Source organism: Hordeum vulgare, chromosome 1H, assembly GCF_904849725.1.
Source record: "Hordeum vulgare subsp. vulgare chromosome 1H, MorexV3_pseudomolecules_assembly, whole genome shotgun sequence".
NCBI classification, from domain to species: domain Eukaryota; kingdom Viridiplantae; phylum Streptophyta; class Magnoliopsida; order Poales; family Poaceae; genus Hordeum; species Hordeum vulgare.
The window spans coordinates 449,696,870-449,718,979 of record NC_058518.1 but is presented as its reverse complement, the minus strand read 5'-3'; the positions used below and the strand labels follow the sequence as shown (position 1 = coordinate 449,718,979).

The following is a 22,110-nucleotide window of genomic DNA, read 5'->3' as shown; positions in this document are numbered from 1 at the left end:
TTTTCTGGTTGAAGTTTCTTCACATAAGCATCGCAGCCCCAAACTTTAAGAAACGACAACTTAGGTTTCTTGCCAAACCAAAGTTCATACGGTGTCGTCTCAACGGATTTAGACGGTGCCCTATTTAAAGTGAATGCTGCAGTTTCTAATGCGTATCCCCAAAATGATAGCGGTAAGTCGGTGAGAGACATCATAGATCGTACCATATCTAATAAAGTGCGATTACGACGTTCAGACACTCCGTTGCGCTGCGGTGTGCCAGGCGGCGTCAGTTGTGAAACGATTCCACACTTCCTTAGGTGTGTGCCAAACTCGTGACTCAAATATTCTCCTCCACGATCAGATCGTAGACATTTAATTTTTCTGTCACGTTGATTCTCAACCTCACTCTGAAATTCCTTGAACTTTTCAAATGTCTCAGATTTGTGCTTCATCAAGTAGATATACCCATACCTACTCAAATCATCGGTGAGGGTGAGAACATAACGATAACCACCGCGAGCTTCAACGTTCATTGGACCACACACATCAGTATGTATTATTTCCAATAAGTCGGTTGCTCTCTCCATTATTCATGAGAATGGAGTCTTAGTCATCTTGCCCATGAGGCACGGTTCGCATGTGTCAAATGATTCAAAGTCAAGAGACTCTAATAGTCCATCAGTATGGAGCTTCTTCATGCGCTTAACGCCGATATGACCAAGGCGGCAGTGCCACAAGTATGTGGGACTATCATTATCAACTTTGCATCTTTTGGTACTCACACTATGAATATGTGTAACATCACGATCGAGATTCATCAAGAATAAACCATTCACCAGCGGAGCATGACCATAAAACATATCACTCATATGAATAGAACAACCATTATTCTCTGACTTAAATGAGTAGCCGTCTCGCATTAAGCAAGACCCTGATACAATGTTCATGCTTAAAGCTAGTACTAAATAACAATTATTAAGGTTTAAAACTAATCCCGATGGTAGACGTAGAGGTAGCGTGCCGACGGCGATCACATCGACCTTTGAACCATTCCCGACACGCATCGTCACCTCGTCCTTGGCCAGTCTCCGCTTATTCCGCAGTTCCTGCTTTGAGTTGCAAATGTGAGCAACAGCACCGGTATCAAATACCCAGGAGCTACTACGAGCACTGGTAAGGTACACATCAATAACATGTATATCACATATACCTTTAACCTTGCCGGCCTTCTTGTCCTCTAAGTATTTGGGGCAGTTCCGCTTCCAGTGACCCTTTCCCTTGCAATAGAAGCACTCAGTCTCAGGCTTGGGTCCGTTCTTTTTATTCTTCCCGGCATCTGGATTACCGGGCGCAGCAACAACTTTGCCGTCTTTCTTGAAGTTCTTCTTACCCTTGCCTTTCTTGAAACTAGTGGTCTTGTTGACCATCAACACTTGATGCTCTTTCTTGATTTCTACTTCTGCAGACTTGAGCATCGAGTACAACTCGGGAATGGTCTTCTCCATCCCTTGCATGTTGTAGTTAAGCACAAAGCCTTTGTAGCTTGGTGGGAGAGATTGGAGGATTCTGTCAATTATAGCATCATCCGGAAGTTCGACTCCAAGCGAAGTCAGACGACCGTGTAACCCAGACATTTTGAGTATGTGCTCACTGACAGAACTGTTCTCCTCCATCTTACAGCTAAAGAACTTGTCGGAGACTTCATATCTCTCGACACGGGCATGAGCTTGAAAAACTAGCTTCAGCTCCTGGAACATCTCATATGCCCCGTGTTGCTCAAAACGCCTTTGGAGCCCCGTTTCTGAACTGTATAACATGCCACACCTGACCAGAGAGTAGTCATCACTCCGCGTTTGCTAGACGTTCAGAATGTCCTGGGCTGCCGTGGGAGCGGGAGGGTCACCTAGCGGCGCATTAAGGACATAAGCCTTTTTAGCTGCTTCAAGGATGAGCTTCAAGTTGCGAACCCAGTCAGCATAGTTGCTACCATCATCTTTCAGCTTGTTTTTCTCTAGGAATGCGTTGAAGTTGAGGTTGATGTTGGACATCTACAATATTTATAAAAACAACTTTTAGACTAAGTTCATGACAATTAAGTTCATTTAATCAAATTAAGTATGAACTCCCACTTAAATCGACATCCCTCTAGTCATCTAAGTGATACATGATCCATGTTGACTAACCCGTGTCCGATCATCACGTGAGACGGACTAGTCACCATGGTGAGCAACTTCATGCTGATCGTATTCAACCATACGACTCATGTTCGACCTTTCGGTCTCTTGTATTCGAGGTCATGTCTGTACATGCTAAGCTCGTCGAGTCAACCTAGGTGTTTCGCGTGTGTAAATCTGGCTTACACCCGTTGTATGCGAATGTTAGAATCTATCACACCCGATCATCACGTGGTGCTTCGAGACAACGAACCTTCGCAACGGTGCACACTTAGGGGAATACGTTCTCGAGATTTTAAGAGGGATCATCTTATTATGCTACCGTCGTTCTAAGCAATAAGATGTAAAACATGATAAACATCACAATGCAATCATATAGTGACATGATATGGCCATTATCATCTTTGCTCTTTCGATCTCCATCTTCAGGCATCGCATGATCATCATCGTCACCGGCGTGACACCATGATCTCCATCATCGTGTCTCCGTGAAGTCGTCACGCCAACTACTACTATCACTACTACTATAGCTAACCGTTAGCAATGAAGTAAAAGTAGTAAGCCCTGTGGTGGCCCCCGCAGTCTGTCCTAGTTGGACCAACACTCATGCGGAGCACTGGCCCGGGTTGTTGATTAAAATCCTCGGGGTAGCTATTCCCTATGCAATTTATTATTAAGTGATTAGCAAAATAACACCAATGTTGGGTCCTGCCGGACAACCCTTAGCACTACACGATTTATCAAGGGGGTCCCCACAACAACCCCCAACGTGTTAGGAGCGATCATTATGGAATCAAACACCGGTAACCGGTAACTAAGGCGGCAATAACGGAACAAAGGACCCGGCAAAAGGCTAGGCCTCCCGTCATTTACCAAGTATATAGGTGCATTAATTAAATAACAGAATTTAAGATAATGATATCAAATCTCATGTTTATCACATGAGTCAAAGCACCTGCAACTAGCAACGCTAACATTAGAAGCTGAGCAAGCCTACTTAGCCATACAAGTTTGCTAGGAAGGAGAACGGTGTTTGGGCTCATGGCATATTAAGAGGCAATTTAATTTCAGTGGTAGGCAGCGAGCAATATGACATGGAAACGAAAACTAGCATAACAAGTCTAGAGATGGAATCAAGGTCATATCATCTTGCCTGTGATATCCTCAGCTTGGAATGGTTCTGGTTCGTCCTGCACGTACTCTCCTGACTCCACGTATTCGTTCTCCGATCCCGGTGCTACCCAACATGAGAATAACAACCAATGAACAGCAGCACCACAAGATGCAACAATCACATGATGCATGAGATGAAAAATGGGCATGCATCACTAATTCTATCACTAGCACAAGCAAATTAAACTACTGTAAGTTTCTGGACAGAACTGTACACTAAGCTATTTTGACATGCATGAGGATGGCATGAACAGATGTGGCTCGTGAAAACGATGCAAAACCATATAAAGAACATTGCAAACGGAGCTACGGATCAACGGGAATCAACGATACAAGATATGAAGCTCTACGTGGAAGATTCAACACCAGACTCACAATTGGCACAAATCTGGTATTCCCAGGTTGCCAAGACATGTATCATTCCAACATGAATGGAATGGAGCAAGGAAGAATACCACAACATCCCCTAAGCACACACATTGACCAAAATGACTATACTACATAATCTGCCACAATCTGCATCTTAGCTCTTTGGGAGCTACATGCAACATAGCTACAGGCCTCCAAACATGACAAATTATATACGTGGCTGTAGCCCACCAAGAACATTACCAACACCAGCAAGAATCACATCAAAAGGAATAAAACTCTAGAAGATACAAGGCCACAAACTTTCCCAAAACCATCAGATCTCAGGGACTTGGTGAAAATTCCTGCACCCGAGTTTCTGTCTTTGTTCTGAAGCTTTTTGACAGCAATCAAAACACAACCTACTGGACTCCAAATGATTTGAAATTTTACAGGGAGCTTCACAAACATATCAGGTTCAAAATCCTAACACTGAACTAAGGCTAGTTCTCAACAGAATGATCAGCACATCCTCATCTATAGGGGAAGAAAATGTTTCCAGAAATCCCAGACTTAGTGAAATTTCAGATTTCACTAAGCTGGACTTTTTCAGCCACATGCCCACTTTGTCTAGGCACAGTTTGCACATCAATGACACCAAGTGATAAATGACACCACTATGGTGTAGAGCAAAACCCCTACTAGTACCACACTAAAACTCATGCCCTTGGGCTCCACCTATTTCATGGAATCAAGGAACAAACTTGCAACAAATCTGAATATGTCAACTCCATAAAGTATCCTAATGGAAAAACAAACTTCACCACTGGATTCCTTGGGATATTCTACCCCAAAATCATCTATAATATGTGGACACTTACTTGGAACAAATGACCACAAATTAAGGAAGAGGAAACTACTCCAAATCATGCCTAGGGAATGGGCATCATTTCATGTAGTTCCTACTAAGACAACAACTACAAAGGTTGTGTTCATGTGAACAATGACAAAATGACATGGGGGTTTGAACCCCATGTTTGTGTCATGCACATCAACAACCCACACACTACTACCACATAGATCTTACACACACCTCATGCCCTCTTTCATATGAACATGAGGAGGAGCACAAGTGTTGCAAAGTGGGGCTGCCTCACCACACACATATCGCCACCACTACCTCAAGGCAAGCACTTACTTGCAAGAACCAAAATGGAGGGGATCTATTAAACAAGATAAAACATGGAACCATCATATCACCACACTATCTTCACATGCACATGAATCTACTAGAACACACAACACAAGGCTCATCTCAAGTGCTTGTGCAATTGCACAAGCATGTGTGTAGATCCACACACACACTTGCACACACACTCACATTCATACAACCATGCATACACACATATGAACACATACACCACACTCACATATCTTACCTACACCACTACAACTTCTGGACAAGGAAAGGAAAATAAGATGCACTCCTTTATGCCTATTATTTAGGCACAAGGTGTAACAACAAATAGCAAAGGAAAAATTAAAAGAAAGAAAGGGAAAAAATTAAAAGGGCAGGCCTGGGATTCGAACCCAGGGCCTCCTGATTGCTGGACTGTGGTGCAACCACTCTGCTACTATCATGGTTTTAACAGAGGGAGGGGCACATAGCTAGTTGACCCTCTGCTGCTGCTACTACTAACGAACAGGGAAATAAAACCCAAAAAGGGGCGGTGCACCACCGGGGACTCGAACCCTGCACCTTTCGATGACCAACAGGAGTCACTACCACTGCGCTACTGCATCGACATCTGACAGAGGAAGGTGCACAGACAAGGCATACTGCTGACAGAGGAAGGGGCGCACCGGCGTCAGGGAGTCCGACGGGACTGTCTCGCCGTTGCTGCTACTACTACTGCGCCAAGGGGAGAGCCCCTACACAGATCGCTGCAAGGGGGGGGGGAGAAGCCCCTTCTAGGACGCAACCCTAACGCACACAAGCCCACAACACACCCAACATACATCTAGGGCGCCGGATCTCTTCCTCGCAGAAACTACTCCGGCGAGCTCCTGCTCGGTCTAAGCGGCGAGAAGGAGGGAGGAGCTCCTGCTCACCTAGGGGAAGGAGGAAGGGCGCCGATCGATGGAGAAGTCGCTGGAGGGGAAGAAGATCGCTGGTGAAGAAGCCCCTGTTGATGAACCGAAGCAGAGGAACAAGGAGGGAGTCCACCGAGAGCGCGGCGTTGACGTGGAACTGCCCGTGGATGAGGTCGCTCCGTGGCCTTCCCGAGGACGGGAATGGAGCGCGGGCTCCTACTCCGTGCCCTTGGACATGGCCGTCGGCGCTGCTCGACGTAGACGGCGGGGTAGACGCGGCGGGCTGAACTCTCTCTCTCTCTGCTACTCGTACAGAGGCTTACCAGAGGGGAAGGAAGAAGAAGAGAGAAGGTGGCGGCGCACTGGAGGAAGGAGAGGGAAACCTAGGGAAGGAGGAAGGTTCCCTGCGTCTTATATTACCTCGGGGAGGGCGCTTGACCACTGGATCGCACTGTGGAGGAACGGTAGGAGGAGATGCAGTCGTACAGAGATGACGTCGAGAGGAGGAAGAGAGGGACGCGGGATTGGGCTAGCGCACAGGACAGGGGGGAGATGGGCCTCTCTGGGTGGGAGGAAGCCCACTAGAGCGACACATAAGAGAAAAAAATAAACTCTGGCTATTTCCTATTTAACTAAAGCACAGAGAAAAGAAAAAGCCCACAGGTCTAACTACTGAATATTAAATCAAAACAAAAATGCCCCTGGATCTGAAAATACATGAGCTATTTAAATAAAATGCAAAAGGAATTTTATGGGGCAATTAAATAAATACAAAACAACAATTATAATAACTGTTTTGTGATTTATTGCACCTTTAGAACACCTAACAAAACACCAAATCTTGCACAACATAATACCCACAATATTCAGTAAACATAGGACATTTTAAAACGAGGTAAAGAGCAAGTGAAATTTTGAGCTTGGGAATAAAAGAGAGAAAAGGTTTGAAACTAACAAGGGGGGTTTGAAAATAATGCCAAGCACCACACTCCACTACTTCACACCACATCATCACATGTGCAACAACACATGAAATCACAAGATCACAAAATCACACCTAGCAAGATATGTGCACACAAGACATGACATGGAGCATCATGGTTTGCATGCATGCAAGGGAAACTAAAAATAAGAGACACATGAAATCACAAGGACAAGGAGATGACATGATATGTTATGCTATGCATGCATGCAAGGAAGATATGCAAGGGACACAAGGTGACACAGGAAAACATAGACACAAGTGACATTATCATATATCTAGCAAGGTGGACCCACATGCAATAGGTTCCAAATATGGCAATTACACACTTGGGGCATTACACCTAACCCCACATAGAACTCTCACAAAGACCATGGGTTAGTACACAAACACGTAATGGACAATGCTCGTCATACCATGGGATCACTTGATCCCTCTCGGTACATCTTGTATGTTTTGTGTGTTGATCATCTTGATTTACTCTTTGTCTAACGATCTTGATCAACCTTGTGTCTCTATGACCATTCTTTGGATAATACCTTGAATACCACCTTGGTCTTCATATAAACTCCTTGAACCCAACAGATGGACTTCAAGAAGTGTCTATGCACAAATCCTATAAATATAACTTAATGCAACCATTAGTCCATAGGAATTGTCATCAATTACCAAAACCATATATGAAGAAATATGCTTTAACAATATGTCTTTTTAACAATGCGGTCATAGTTGGAACCCAGCGGAGGCGGTGGTGGTCGCTTCAGGGCATTGATAGTGCGCGTCACTTTCACCGGATCTAGCTTCTCCTTCGGAGGTAGAGTTTTCTTTGCAAAATGTTCCCTCAATTCGGCACGACATATGTCCTCGTTTTCTTGCGCGGTCCTCTCATATGGTAACTTTTCCAGTGGCTTGAGAGATGGATCGTATCTCCCGCCTCTGCTTGTACTGCTAGCCGCCGGAGCGGTGGCGTCTCTCCTCCGTGGTTGCTGACGAGGCGGAGGAGGAGACAGACTGCTCTGATGCGCCGGAGGAGCCGGAGCGGCGGCGTCTGTCTTCCGCCGTCGCCGACGAGGCGAAGGAGGAGGCGGACTGCTCTGACGCATAGACACAAATGTATTAGCGATGGAGCTCGAACTATATCATTTGTAATTGATGGATCTCACATAGTTTAATCGAAGGGTCTTAATTGATGTGTCGTCTTAGGACGATCCTATAGTAATGCAATGCTAATAGACACAAATATCGAAACAAATAGTATTCGAATGCTAATATGAGCAAATATTGAAAATATGTTCCTCTTTGTCCTATTTCTACACATATGTTCCTAATATGAACAAATATAGAAACAAATACAAATAAGGGCCTAATAAAATCACATTCATTTTCTAATTTGTACTAAACCAACTACTATAATAAATATATGATTCTAATTTGAACAAAACCAACTTCCATATTACATTTGTTTCTAACAAAATTAACCTTCTACATTTCCATAAGTGTCTACTATACCCATGCTAATGTTACACAACAAAGAATCATATAACACATTCAAAATCCAATAGGATCTAACGCAAACCGGAGAGAGTACAAAAAGGAGAAATGAGATGGATTTTTCGGATGAAAACTAAGGGATCCAAGGAGAAATACCTTAGGGATGAAATCCCCACAGTTTCCCTCGGGATTGGGGGGGGGGGGGATTTGGCGGGGGAGGACGAACCCTAGCCGCGACACCCTCTTTGTTCTTGCTGGATGGGGGATAGGGTGGGATGAGGGGAGAGCCGACCTGCGGCTGGACAACTATATGTGCAGTGCCTTTGCGCTCGGCGCTGCACATTGGAAGTGTGGCGCTGCACAACGGGGGAGGGGGTAGGCCTGGCCCCGGGGTGCCAGCATGGTCGGAGGTGCATCGCCTTTCTATAGGGCGCCACACTGTATTGTGTGGCACCTTGCTATCTGCTCAGCGCTAAAAACCGTTTTTTTTACGCGAAGACATTTCAACAGATGCTGCAAAATAGTGTGCGCGCATTTTTTTAAAGCACATGCTAAAAGGCGTTACCACACGCTGCAATTTTGAGACGTCGGTCCGCACGTTTAATAATTTGCACTGTGTATTTTTTGGGACGCGCATTTCTAAGCATCTGTGAAATTAATGTTGGCCACGGCGTGTTAAAAGTGCTACAACGACGTTGTAAGAACTATTTTAGCGTGTCTGTTGGGATGCTATTAGGTGTGTAAAATTCTTTTGCACACGGTTTAATTTATAAATTCGTTGCATCTATAAGTTAATTTTATATCCTTGTCCGTAAATCTATTCACCCAGCACGCCGGCTGAACACGCACGGTTTGCCGTAGAAAAACAAACTCAACCGTCGACATGGTCGACATTGCAGCATCGAACCAGGAAACCTAGACCGGGCAATCGGATCTTTCCCAGCCGTAAATTTGATACCGGTGTGGAGGTAGCTTCGGGCTGTGAAGAACCACCACACGGTGGAATGATTCAACCAAAAGCCAGCCATGGGATAAAGAAAGGTTCAGACACGAAGCCACAGCCAACGAAGCACCATCTATACATCCATCCATTCTCTAAAAGAAGCTTCGCCTTTTGTCCTTGTGCCGAGCGTTGACCGGCAGACAGGGAGAGGCAGGCCAACGAACTAACCCAGACCGCCACAGCCACCACGGCGGCACCACCTCCGCCGCAGCGACCGCGCCAAAACCCAATCAATCCGACGGGACGGCCCGCACGTGCGCCGCTCAAGCTCCTCATTCCCATGGTCCCCCTCCACCACCGCCACCACCGCCCCGCGGGCCGTGCTCATGCCGCGTCGTGCCGCCCGTAAACAAACGCCGCGGAGAGAGAGGTAGAGAGAGAAAAAAAAATCAATTCTTGGACGCCGCTGCTGTACAGCACAGTTGTCCGGGGGGACTAGTTTAATCCTCCGGGCCGGGGGTGGGGGGGCCGGCCTAGGTAATGGCCGCCGTGCCCCCGTGCGCCTCCTCCTGCACCTGCAGACCCCGCCCCCGGTTCCAGGGGTCGTCGTCTCCGCGCCGCCGCTCCTCCCCCTCTTCCTGTTGCCTCTGTCACGGCCTTCCCGGTGGTCAGGGGGAGGAGTCGTTGGCCTAACCAGCCCCTTCTTGCCTTGGCTGGGCTCTAATTTAGGAGTACACCCTGCTCCTTGTGCGGGGGAGAGGTCGTGGGGGTTGACGCCCGAGGCAGAGCTCGAGTCCAGGGCTCTTGGGCGGCCAGATTTGGTGGCGGCGAAATTGCTGTTCATTCGGTGGGTTCCCGCTTCCCTGGCTCATGATATTTGTTTCGTTTCATCCTGTTTTCTCTCCTGTTCATCATCCCTGCCTCTGTTCCGAGCTGTAATGTGCAGTGGATTCCCAAGATCCCGTGTGTCAGAGAGTTTCGTTGGGTACTTTTGGAAAGAGCATGCTCTGTGGATGTGGGGGCTGTTTTTGACCGCGAAAGGTTTCTGTTTATTTTTTGCTTGGGCCATATATGTGCTCTTCTAGTCTAGGATGAAGGAATTTGAATTTGAATTTCAAGAAGTGTTTGGATCTTGTGGGGTAAATATTCTCATTGATTTCCTTTTCTTGGACAAGTACATGTACGTACATGCTTTTTCCCCCTATTTACCTGATGTCTGAGTTGTCCCCGTTCATCTAATTAGTACTGTCCAATCTTTAATTCTACCAAATAATGTGGTCAGATTTGAGCTTGGAACACTAAGCTTGCCTTGTTTTTGGCGGATTTCAAACGGAATGGCGTTTCCAGGTGATGAAAAGATGAAGGTATGTGTCTCTTACTTTCCCCCATTCTCACCCCATTCATGTAATCACATTCTTTCTTACTTTCCCCCATTCTGCTCCTCTTTCTTATTTTCAAAGATACATCTTGAATGCATGGACTTATGTATTTGGCTTTATACAATTGTACTCTAGGGCTGTCGTCCAAAGATTTTTGGGGCCAAAGATAAGAAAGCCGCAAAGAAGACGGACCGTCCAAGCTGCTCTGCTGGTAGTTAATCTTAATTCTTTTGGAAGCTCAATAATTTGAGTCACTGTCTTGTAGCAATGTGATCACAAGTACAACCTCTGTACCGAAATATATGTCGCTGAAGGTCGCTGAAGCAACTGTAGTTTAACTACTCCAGCGACATATATTTTGGTACAAACGGAGTAATAAATAGATGAGCATAATTCTATCAAGATTTATCTCATGCGATTTCAAATTTTTCCTCTTAAGTTGGTTGTCAGTGCATTAAGTCCATTGAGCCTGTTCAAGTGAATATGCTAGAATTGATGTGTTCAAGATTCAAGAATTACACATTTTGATCACTTCGTTTCAGAGATTTGACATTTTGTATCTAATTTGGTACAATATTAGTAGGATATCGTGCTGATATTGTTCCATGTTTTCTTGTCATCTGCAGTTAAGTCTGCACCAAGCTCCTCCAAAGCACAATTTCCTTCCCCGTTCAGAACACTTTCAGGTAGTTTTCTGTCTGACACTTTGCTGCACTGGATCACTCTTTGGATGCTGCTGCTTTTATTTGATTAGCTTATTCTTGTGTTTCTTTGGATTAATTGGAAGCAGAAGTTAGGAGCATGCGTGAAGTTAGGAGCATGCGTCTGAGCCATTTTCTAGCCCGTTCTCCAAGTGCCATAAAAACTGAATCTCTTAGGTCAGGTCAAACAGCCAAACTTGCATTTTCAGTTGTGTGTCGCTCTATAGTTGGAAATTATGTTGCTCTCTTGAATTTTATTTAAATTCACTCATTATACAGGGTATTTATTTCTACATGGAACGTTGGAGGAAACACACCTACCGCCGAGTTGAATTTGGACGACTTCATTCCTGCAGATGACCACTCGGATATTTATGTTTTAGGGTATGCAATCCATCTACTTCTCGCAGTTCTGAAATGTACCCCTGTCAATACTTGTAGTTGCAGACTTGCAGTGCCGAAAATTCACAGAAGAATACATAGTGAAGAACTTACATACTTTCTGTACATTTTACTCCCCCTATTCATACTCATACTAACTGTAAAATAATAAAATACAGTAGGTTATCCTTTTGTTTCTTATGGGCCTTTGGGGTTTGTTGACATTCTGGCATTTAATCTTTATCACAATAAGCTGTATTTTAAATCAGTTTGTTTCAGTGAACATACAACATTCTTATGTCCTTTTTCTATCCCTCGCACAGTTTTCAGGAAATAGTCCCTCTCAATGCCGGCAATGTGCTTGTGATAGAAGACAACGAACCAGCTGCAAGGTGGCTTGCTCTTATAAACCGCACGCTAAACAGACCAGTTGATGGGGATGCTGATATCTTCAGTCACAAGCCATCTCTATCCCTTGATTCAACCTCGTCTCGATCTTCATCAAACCTTGACGCTTCTTTCTCCAACCGCTCTGGTTCTGCAATCTTCCAGTCCTCCTTAAAATCTATCAGGAAGCCTTACATGCCAACTCAGAGAAAACTGCTCAAAATCTGCAACTGCTCAGTTGAAATGCCCAGGAAATCCTACAAAGATGCTTGCTTTGGATGCCCACAAGCATACATTAATGAGACCGACTCTTCAGAAGAAGATGAAGTGGATGACAGATCGAATAATGCTTCTGGTTATGTGGTTGATGGAGTGATTTCGTCTGCTTCTGCCTCTAGCGACCAGCTAAAATATAACCTCGTATCTTGCAAACGAATGGTTGGTATTTTTGTTACAGTATGGGCAAAAAAAGAACTAGTGCCGCATATCGGTCATGTGCGGACATCATGTGTAGGCCGTGGGGTAATGGGTTATCTTGGAAACAAGGTTAGAACCGAGTCAATATTCAAGTAATTCCTTTTGATTATGCACATTGTAGCATGCCCTAATTTTTTGTTGAACCGTTATGTAAGTCGGAAACAAGGTTAGTACCAGGTCAATGTTCAAGTAATTCCTTTTGATTATGCAAATTGTAGCAAGCTCTAAGATAAAATGTTATGATAGTCACGAAGACATTAATGAATGCAGTTATGTAGTACTATGCTCATGCTATTTTTCTCATATCAACTTCTGTCGGAATAATTACTTGCTGCTTGCCAAAAAAAGCAGAATATGAATGAAAAATTCTGAAGCATCCTGAACGGTAGATCCCTTATCCTCTTAAACCATCCAATTACTTTTGGCTGCAGGGATGTATATCTGTGAGCATGACACTGCACCAGACAAGCTTTTGTTTCATCTGTAGCCATTTGGCTTCAGGTGAGAAAGAAGGCGATGAGTTGCGGCGCAACACAGATGTTTTAGAGATACTGAGAGCCACGCAGTTTCCAAGAATTTGCAGAAGAGCTGGGCAAAGAATCCCTGAAAAAATTATTGACCATGAGTAAGATTCTAATGCTACACTTATTTTTAAGCTTTTACTTATTGTGCTGTTATCTGATTATTGTGCTGTTTATATTAGCCGAGTGATATGGTTGGGGGATCTGAACTACCGTATTTCCTTGAGCTATGAAGATACCAAGAAACTTCTGACTGAAAATAACTGGGATGCCCTTTTTCAAAAGGATCAAGTAAGCACCTAAGAAACGGCGCCCATTTTTTGTAATTAGTTGAACGCAAGTACGCAACTCAATTTTCCCAACGCGGAACTAAACAACCAAAATAATGGAATGAGAAAAGACTTAACTTCTTACAATTTTCATTTTCAGCTTAACACTGAGCGTGATTCTGGAAGGGTATTCAGGGGTTGGAGCGAAGAGAAGATATATTTTGCCCCCACATACAAGTACACTTTTAACTCAGATTCTTATTCTGGAGAAACTGCAACCTCAAAGAAAAAGAGGAGAACCCCTGCCTGGTATTTATCTTGTTCATGTTGGTTGTTTTATTTTACAGATAAATTCCTACTTTAGCAGTTATGACAACCTTGAGTAGTACTAAAATTTAAGTATTACAGTATGAGGACAAGGTGTATACACACCTGTGTACGACTTCAATAATCTCGATTGCCATCTTTGTGTGCCAGAAGAAGCTTAAACATAGCTTGTTCTCTTGAAATGAAACCAAGTGTATTAGCACAAGAAAATTGGTTAAAGTTGTGCAAGCAAAAACAATTAAACGAGTCATATTATCATATAACTTATCAAGAAGACGTTTAAAAGTTTGAGTCTACAATTCAGTTGATGTATCTTTTGTTCTTGCAATTTAAGACCTGACTATACAATGAACTACTAACAAGTTATCAGCTCGTGTAAGCTAAGCAATTCAACTTGTTCAGGTGTGATAGAATACTATGGCATGGAGATGGGATTGCACAGTCGTCCTACTTCCGTGGGGAGTCTAAATTTTCTGACCATCGTCCTGTCTGTGGATCATTTACTGTGGAAGTGTATTTACTGGACGGCAAATCAAAGAGGCGTGCATCTAATACTAATATCAGAATTGGTGCTGAAGAGCTCTTACCAAGAAGTAAGAATAAGGTTACTAAAGGTATGCACCTTCTTTCTTTTCAGTCAATCTGTGCAAAATTTTTTTGCATCTATTTAAGTTTACATAAAGCAACGGAAACTCCAGTATATGCATAGACAAGTTAATTAATTAGTATGATCATAATACTGCAGGTGCTGGGACCAAAACCACATAATAAATCAGTTCATGTCATGCCGCTCATGGAGTAAGGTGCTGCAACTTTCCACGGCCGCCGCTTGGTATTTGTTTCCCAGCAAATTGTTTGGACACGAAGAGAAAGGTGATTATTATGCTGTACAGTAATGTAATCACAGGTAGTTTCAAATGGAAAGTGATTAGGCTATATGCTTCAGAATTTTCCACGATATTCTTTTTGTTTGTTCGGGTAGGATCTGGATAGTTTTGCAAGTTGTATCTTAGAAACCACTGTAGTTTTAGATGTGGTCATGTGGCAAGTTTTGAGTTCTGTCTGGGACAAAGTTGTACTGAAACAAGGCATCCAATCAAAGTGTACAATATATTCTTCTTATGTTGGTTTTCCATTTTGCGAGTGAGCACAAATTAGTACTATGATGGCCATTTCCTTTGAGTACTATTTCATATTCTTTTCTCCTTGCATTGTGTTCGTAATCTCGCTCAGTTACGCACATCTGTAGCTGTTCCGTGTCTGCTGATCTTGGTTGCTATTGGAGGAAAGCTTTGCTCCAATCAAAGTAGACTCAGATAAGGCAAACCAAAAAAGAAAGGAAAACCCCAAACAACACTACAGGTTTGTTTTGAAGGAGGAAGTATATAATTCTTGAACTTGATTCATGATGTGTAAGCAAAAATAAAATAAAAAAATAAGTAGATGATGCAGAAGGATAAAAGGAAGAACCTGGTACGTTAACAGCAAATTAGTAGCTCAAATGCAATTGCATTTTGCTTCATAATGTAAGGAGTCTGTAAAATATATGTCTCACCATTAGGAAACGAAATGAGGATCGAGTTGTGACTTGGATCACCACATCATTGTATTCCACCACAATATAAAAGCTGCTTGTGACTTAATCCACTCATAAAAAACACAAAACTAGCTAGTGCGCTTCAACCCTCAGGGTTTTCTCTATTACAGTAGGAATATACTCGTGCAAAAAACATTGTGTTGTAACACGCTGAACTCTTGATTTCGAAGATGACAATTCATGCTACGAGTAGCGGTTACTTCAAACTAGAGATCAAGGTATGGCATCTCTGATTGCAGAGACCAAGAGAACTATCTTTAACAAATTTTTTTTTTGCAGGGTAAGGATGAGATTCTTTTTTCTTTTTGCGGGTAAAAAAAAACATGCGCCATCACTTCCTAGACATTACTTCCTCTGTTTCGCAATGTAGAGCAGATTTTGCTTTTTAAAGTCAAATACCACAGCGTAGAGCGTTTTTTAGTTTCTTAAAAGTCTCAACATAGACATGTTTGATTTTCACTCCAAAAACAAAAACATGTGCCATATTCAATCCAAATGTTGCGTGCAGCCATAGAAAAAGAGACACGACGTGCAGCATGTTTAATTACTAGCTTGGAACACAAGAGGTTTCCAACACGATTGATCATGGTATTTATATACTCCCTTCATTCCAAAATAAATGCTTTAACCTTTGTACTAAAGTTAGCATAAAGTTGAGACAGGACGGAGGGAGTACTATGATGGCCATTTCCTTTGAGTACTATTTCATATTCTTTTCTCCTTGCATTGTGTTCGTAATCTCGCTCAGTTACGCACATCTGTAGCTGTTCCGTGTCTGCTGATCTTGGTTGCTATTGGAGGAAAGCTTTGCTCCAATCAAACTAGACTCAGATAAGGCAAACCAAAAAAGAAAGGAAAACCCCAAACAACACTACAGGTTTGTTTTGAAGGAGGAAGTATATAATTCTTGAACTTGATTCATGATGTGTAAGCAAAAATAAAGTAAAAAAATAAGTAGATGATGCAGAAGGATAAAAGGAAGAACCTAGTACATTAACAGCAAATTAGTAGCTTATAAATGCAATTGCATTTTGCTTCACAATGTAAGGAGTCTGTAAAATATACGTCTCACCATTAGAAAACGAAATGAGGATAGAGTTGTGAGTTGGATCACCACATCATTGTATTCCACCACAATATAAAAGCTGCTTGTGACTTAATCCACTCATAAAAATACACAACTAGCTAGTGCGCTTCAACCCACAGGGTTTTCTCTATTACAGTAGGAATATACTCGTGCCAAAAACATTGTGTTGTATGGTAACACGCTGAACTCTGGATTTCGAAGATGACAATTCATGTTACGAGTAGCGGTTACTTCAAACTAGGGATCGAGGTATGGCATCGAGGTGCTGATTGCAGAGACCAAGAGAACTATTTTTAACACAAGGACGAGATTTTTTTTTTTTTGGCAGGGTAAGGATGAGATTCTTTTTTCTTTTTACGGGTAAAAAAAAACATGGGCCATTACTTCCTCTGTTTCGTAATGTAGAGCAGATTTTTCTTTTTAAAAGTCAAATACCACGACGTAAAAGCGTTTTTCAGTTTCTTAAAAGTTTTAACATAGTCATGTTTGATTTTCACTCCAAAAACAAAACATGCCCCATATTCATCCAAATGTTGCGTGCAGCCATAGAAAAAGAGACCCGACGTGCAGCATGTTTAATTAGCTTGGAACACAAGAGGTTTCCAACACGATTGATCCATGGTATTTATATACTCCCTTCATCCTAAAATAAATGTCTTGATCTTAGTACAATTATGTACTGAAGTTAGCATAAAGTTAAGACACCTATTTTGGGACGGAGGGAGTAGTTGACTTTGTTTTCTTGAGTACTGTACGTGACATTGCAAGAAAACAGAACCATTTGAAACAGATTTATTAGTAACGCGACCCTAAAAAAAAAGGGTTTATTAATAACGCTAGAGGCAGTGGAACACGGGATCTCTGTCTGCCAGCCGGCACACCGGCACGTTCCGCGGTGCGTGCCTCCCATGATTATTGCCCGGTGTGCGCGCACGTCTGTCCGCTGCGTGATGGCCGTCGGATCGACGGATCCCGGCACGTGAGCGGCGCAGATCTCTCCTCGGCCCCGCAGCCCCGTCCCACTCCCTCCCTCCCCTCCCTCCCCTGAAGCGTGGCGAGTGGCGACCACTTCCACGTTCCGCCTCGCCGCCGCCGTCGCCGCTCCCCGCCACGCGCCGCGGCCAGCTCCCCGCCTCCGTCGGCCGCCCGCACGAGCGAGTTCCCGCTACCGAGAGAGGAGTCGGTTTAATCCTCCCTTTGCGATGGCGCGGCCTCCCCCTCCCGGGCCCGCTCTGCTCCTCCTCTCCGCCCTCCTCCTCCTCGTCGGCCGCCGCGGCGCCGCCGCCGCGGCCGGCGGCGGCGGCGGAAGGGGAAGCTCCGTGTACCCGGCCCCCGTGGTGTACCCGCACCACTCCCGGCAGATCTCCTGGCATCCCAGGTGAGGCAATCCCCCGTGCCCGTTTCGCCGCCCCCCCTGCCCTCGCCTTGCCTGGTTTCTTCCCGATCTCGATTTGAATGGGGGTGGAAGTGGAACGAGACGACTGATGTGCTCCTCATGGCGTCCGCAGGGCGTTCCTCTACCCGCACTTCCTCAGCGACGACGAGGCCAACCACCTCGTCTCCCTCGTCAGTGCTTCCTCTGCTGCTCCCAGTCCCCATTGACACCCAGAGCTCTTGCTGCGGGGATGTATCTGATTCTGGGGTTCTCCTTCTTGTTCAGGCAAGGGCGGAGCTGAAGAGGTCGGCGGTCGCTGATGAAACATCCGGCAAGAGCCAGCTCAGCGAGGTCCGCACCAGCTCCGGCACCTTCATCAGCAAGGGCAAGGTTGGCCATTTGCTATTCAGCTCATGGGAAAAATCCATGAAATTGATCATCCCTCTTGCATTTTCCATCTGAAATTTGAGTTCAGCATCTTATGTGTAGTACAATATGCATGTTCCATGGCAGTTACTCAATGTACTCTCTTATAGGGCGCTATCTATGTGTACTCTTCATCTTCTTTTATTTCTCTAGGTAGTGACTACTAGCTACAAATGGTGTCCAGGAGTATATATATTAGTACAGTTCAGGAATTTATGTAGCTTACACTTTTTTTTAATCTAATGATCAATCATGTCCAAACTTGTAGGATCCAATTGTTGCTGGTATAGAGGACAAAATTGCTGCATGGACATTTCTTCCAAAAGGTTGTGAGACAATAACACTGCACTTCTATTCATGTATTTCAGCGTTGCTAATTCTTGCAGTTGTACCAGACAAAAAAAAAGCTTCATTTGCATTTTTTTGTAGAAAGTGTATGAATTGAACATGAATTTGATAGGAGGAGCACCTTTTGTTAGCCTAGTTCAATGTACCTAACCTAACTGTGGACAGATCTTCAAGAAACATAAAAATAGGTAGGACTTTTATCTTCTTCTTTTCATCAAGTTAGGAAAAGAGTATCCTAAAAAAGTCAGGAAAAGAGTAAGAAGTACAAAGCAACTTCACATTGAGTGGCAAACGCATCTAGCGGCCCAAGATGTATGAAAGCAGTTAAAAAGTCACATGTCGTAGTTATCCCACAGCTGTATGCTCTACTAGTTGGCCAAATTCTGTGCTTGAACTACTACAACATGTCACACATTATGTTCACCATTTCCATTTTTTCCTAATCGTATTTTGTGCTTTTCACAAGTTTTCATGACAATGGTTAGGAGCCATTGTGCTTTTTTCATCTTTGATCATGTGCACATTTGACTTGAGAACCTGTAGAACAACTACCACGTTGTTACCTTGACATATCATGTATCTATTATGGTGTCAAACCCAATGCACTACATATCACAGAAATGACCGTTATATGATCTAATGTTAAGCTTAAATGTTCCATGTTTGTTTTTGGGTCTTGGACATTAGCAATAGTTTGAACATTGAACAGTATGCTATAACAATCGTCAGCATTATAAAGGGAGATTTTTAGGACAATTTGCTCGTTGCTCTTCTGTTTATACCATCCAATTGCATGTGTAGGGTAGGAAGTTGAACTTCAAGGGTCTGAGACTTTTAATGTTTTTAGTTTTGCTTACAAGTGTTATACAATGACCAGAGAATGGCGAAGATATGCAAGTTCTAAGATATAAGCGTGGAGAGAAGTATGAACCGCACTATGATTTCTTCACCGACAGTGTTAACACTATTCTTGGTGGACATCGTGTAGCTACTGTACTTTTGTACTTAACAGATGTTGCAGAAGGAGGGGAAACAGTTTTCCCCTTAGCCAAGGTAATTTTTGTTTCTTCACAGTGGCAGTGTCCATTAAGATGATAGAAAGTGCATCAGTCGATTAAGATGATAGCCATACACAAGTAGTCATCACCACCAAAGTGTTCTCCTGTACTTTTATTTTCGCGATGACTCCTGTCCTGTACTTATTCCTAGTTATATGCCTATTCATTTGTCAAATAGGGACGTAAAGGATCACACCACAAAGGTTTGTCAGAATGTGCACAGAAAGGCATTGCGGGTATAATTTTCATGCTCTTTTCCTTTTGGCAGTGGCAATTCCCTAGTTATTAATAGGTCACCTGAAACATTTCTTGACTGATACGCATCTATACGCTCCGTTCCTCAGTGAAACCACGGAAAGGGGACGCCCTTCTGTTCTTCAACCTTAGGCCGGACGCCGCGACAGACCCGACGAGCCTCCACGGCGGATGCGAGGTGATCAAGGGGGAGAAATGGTCGGCCACGAAATGGATCCGTGTGGCCTCGTTCGACAAGGTCTATCACTCGCCGGGCAACTGCACCGACAACAGCAACAGCTGCTCGCAATGGGCGGCACTGGGGGAGTGCACTAAGAACCCGGCGTACATGGTGGGCACCGCGGTGCTGCCCGGTCACTGTAGAAGGAGCTGCAACGTGTGTTAGTGTGAGGATGGTGAAAATCCGTTCCGTGTAACGTTGATGGTGGCTGTCTGATTGTTGTCGGCGGTCAGGTTCATAGACGAGGAGCAACAATGGTGGGTTGAGCTGAGTTGGTCCGTGAGGTTCGGTCGCCCAGATCGGACCAGTTTCTTGCTTCTCCCTGATGACTACGGCCTGTTGCTTGGTTACCGGTGTATGTTGATCAGTGGTAACCTGGCTAGATACCAGAGGACAGACCCACCCTTGTTGATTAGCTCTCGCAGTTTGTGGTGGGAAGGCAGGCAGAGATGAGTTCATTCTTCATTGTTAGCGTTGGTCCTTGGCAGATTCCATCAGCATGTGGTTCCATTTTGTAGGCTGTAATCTTTTTCTCGCTCCCTGTGGTAGTAGTAGTATATATCCATGTGGCACCAACATGTGTTCCGTGAATCTGACGGAAGCTGGGCTTGTGCTTATTTTTGTACTGCTACTATTACAACTAACTGAACTGAATCATTCATGTGGACAGAACAGAATGCCCGTGATGGATGATGCTGAAGAAGAAGAGGGTTTGCGGTTTGCACGGTACTCCTACTGCAGAGGAGGGCTGAATTGAATGCCTCTCGTCTCGATCACGAGAGGGATTGCTGATGGCAATGGTGTCTTCCATTCATTCATTCATTGCAATCGCAAAAGGTGGAGTAGTATTGAGTACTCCAATCCGCCCAACCGCCTCTAAATTCAATACTTCATAACCCCCCAAAATCGGAAAGGGCTACTATAGCTATTGGTAGCTGTCGTGCCTGAATTTGCGATATGAATGATAAGCTTACAGCCATAGCCATACACTCATAAGAACCATGCTTCACACCAAGTGACCCGCTCGCCCCTCTTGGGCAATCGTCTCGCGGGCGACAACCCTAGTCCCCAACCGCCTTGATCCCATCCCTCCTTCACCTTTGTTGTCGTCGAGGGACAGCGTCGGGTAGAGCTCGTGCGTTTGACGGTGGTACGACGTCGAGGACGCTAGATCTGCGAAGGTGCGGCCTCTTCCTCAATCCATGGCGACGGCGATGGCTCCTGCTGAAGGCGTTTGTGGTGATGCGGGGTGAGATGGCCAGAGGATGGAGGTGGGGCTGGGCGTGACCGATGGCGACGGCGGCGACCGGCCCGGATCCGATCTTGGCGGACGTAGCGGCGACTCCGGCCTGGATCTGAACATGATGGCGACAGCGTCCCCTCTGTCGGGGATGACCGGCCGGACGGTGGGTCCTTTTGGCGGGGCCGATGGCGACAGGTCTTGGGATCCCGCACCCGGGGACGTCACATGACGCGTGTGACGGCTGGAGCTTCCTCCGGCGTTGACGGTGCGTGATGCGGGATCGCGACGGCGGTTGTTGTTGTATGGGCGACGACAACGGCTGGCGCGACGCTGGGTGCTCCTTATAGCGCCCAGAATCGGGTCGGCGGCCCCTCTTCATCAACGATGGCGGACTCCGGGATCGCGTGGGGATTTGGAGTCTGGATCTCGAGGTGGTGACGGCCTTGTGGCGGTATGGAACGTCCCTTCCATCAACAGATCGGGTTCGATGCCGCTTGACATGTGACACATGGTCACATGTGCCTCATTCGGAGTTGTCGGGCGGTGCCTGTTGCCGGCATGTGAAGCCACCGATGGATGTGCTACCGGCGGATGCTACGCACAACGTCTTATATTGAGACATCAAGTCATGCTTGCTACCGACAGGTGATGCACGCTGGCTCTAGCGAAGGTGTCATGTTTAGCCTGTTGCTATCGGATCGAAGGTGATGCGACAGTAGCGGGAGCCAGGAGGTATGAGACATCTTTGTCTTCCGTTGTCTCCCCCCGAGGTATCCGGCTATCGAGGTGTTGGCAGACGGATAAGGACGGATGGGATGGACGGCTTTAGCGACGAGTTTATGGACTCCGATGGAAACACAAGTTCTTTGATC

General features: G+C 44.9%; 1 pseudogene across 1 annotated transcript; it reads left to right on the top strand.

Annotated features, from left to right (window-relative positions):
- The first annotated feature begins 9,358 nt into the window (after positions 1-9,358).
- On the top strand, positions 9,359-20,662 carry LOC123444319 (annotated as a pseudogene). Its single transcript, XR_006630978.1, has 19 exons — positions 9,359-10,034; positions 10,470-10,551; positions 10,702-10,777; positions 11,193-11,252; positions 11,357-11,444; positions 11,547-11,651; positions 11,972-12,581; positions 12,944-13,137; positions 13,216-13,324; positions 13,463-13,611; positions 14,032-14,233; positions 14,375-14,461; positions 14,915-14,940; positions 15,088-15,106; positions 17,974-18,078; positions 18,383-18,440; positions 19,340-19,515; positions 19,699-19,756; positions 19,865-20,662. The product of XR_006630978.1 is annotated as a type I inositol polyphosphate 5-phosphatase 10-like (transcript).
- The last annotated feature ends 1,448 nt before the right edge of the window (positions 20,663-22,110 follow it).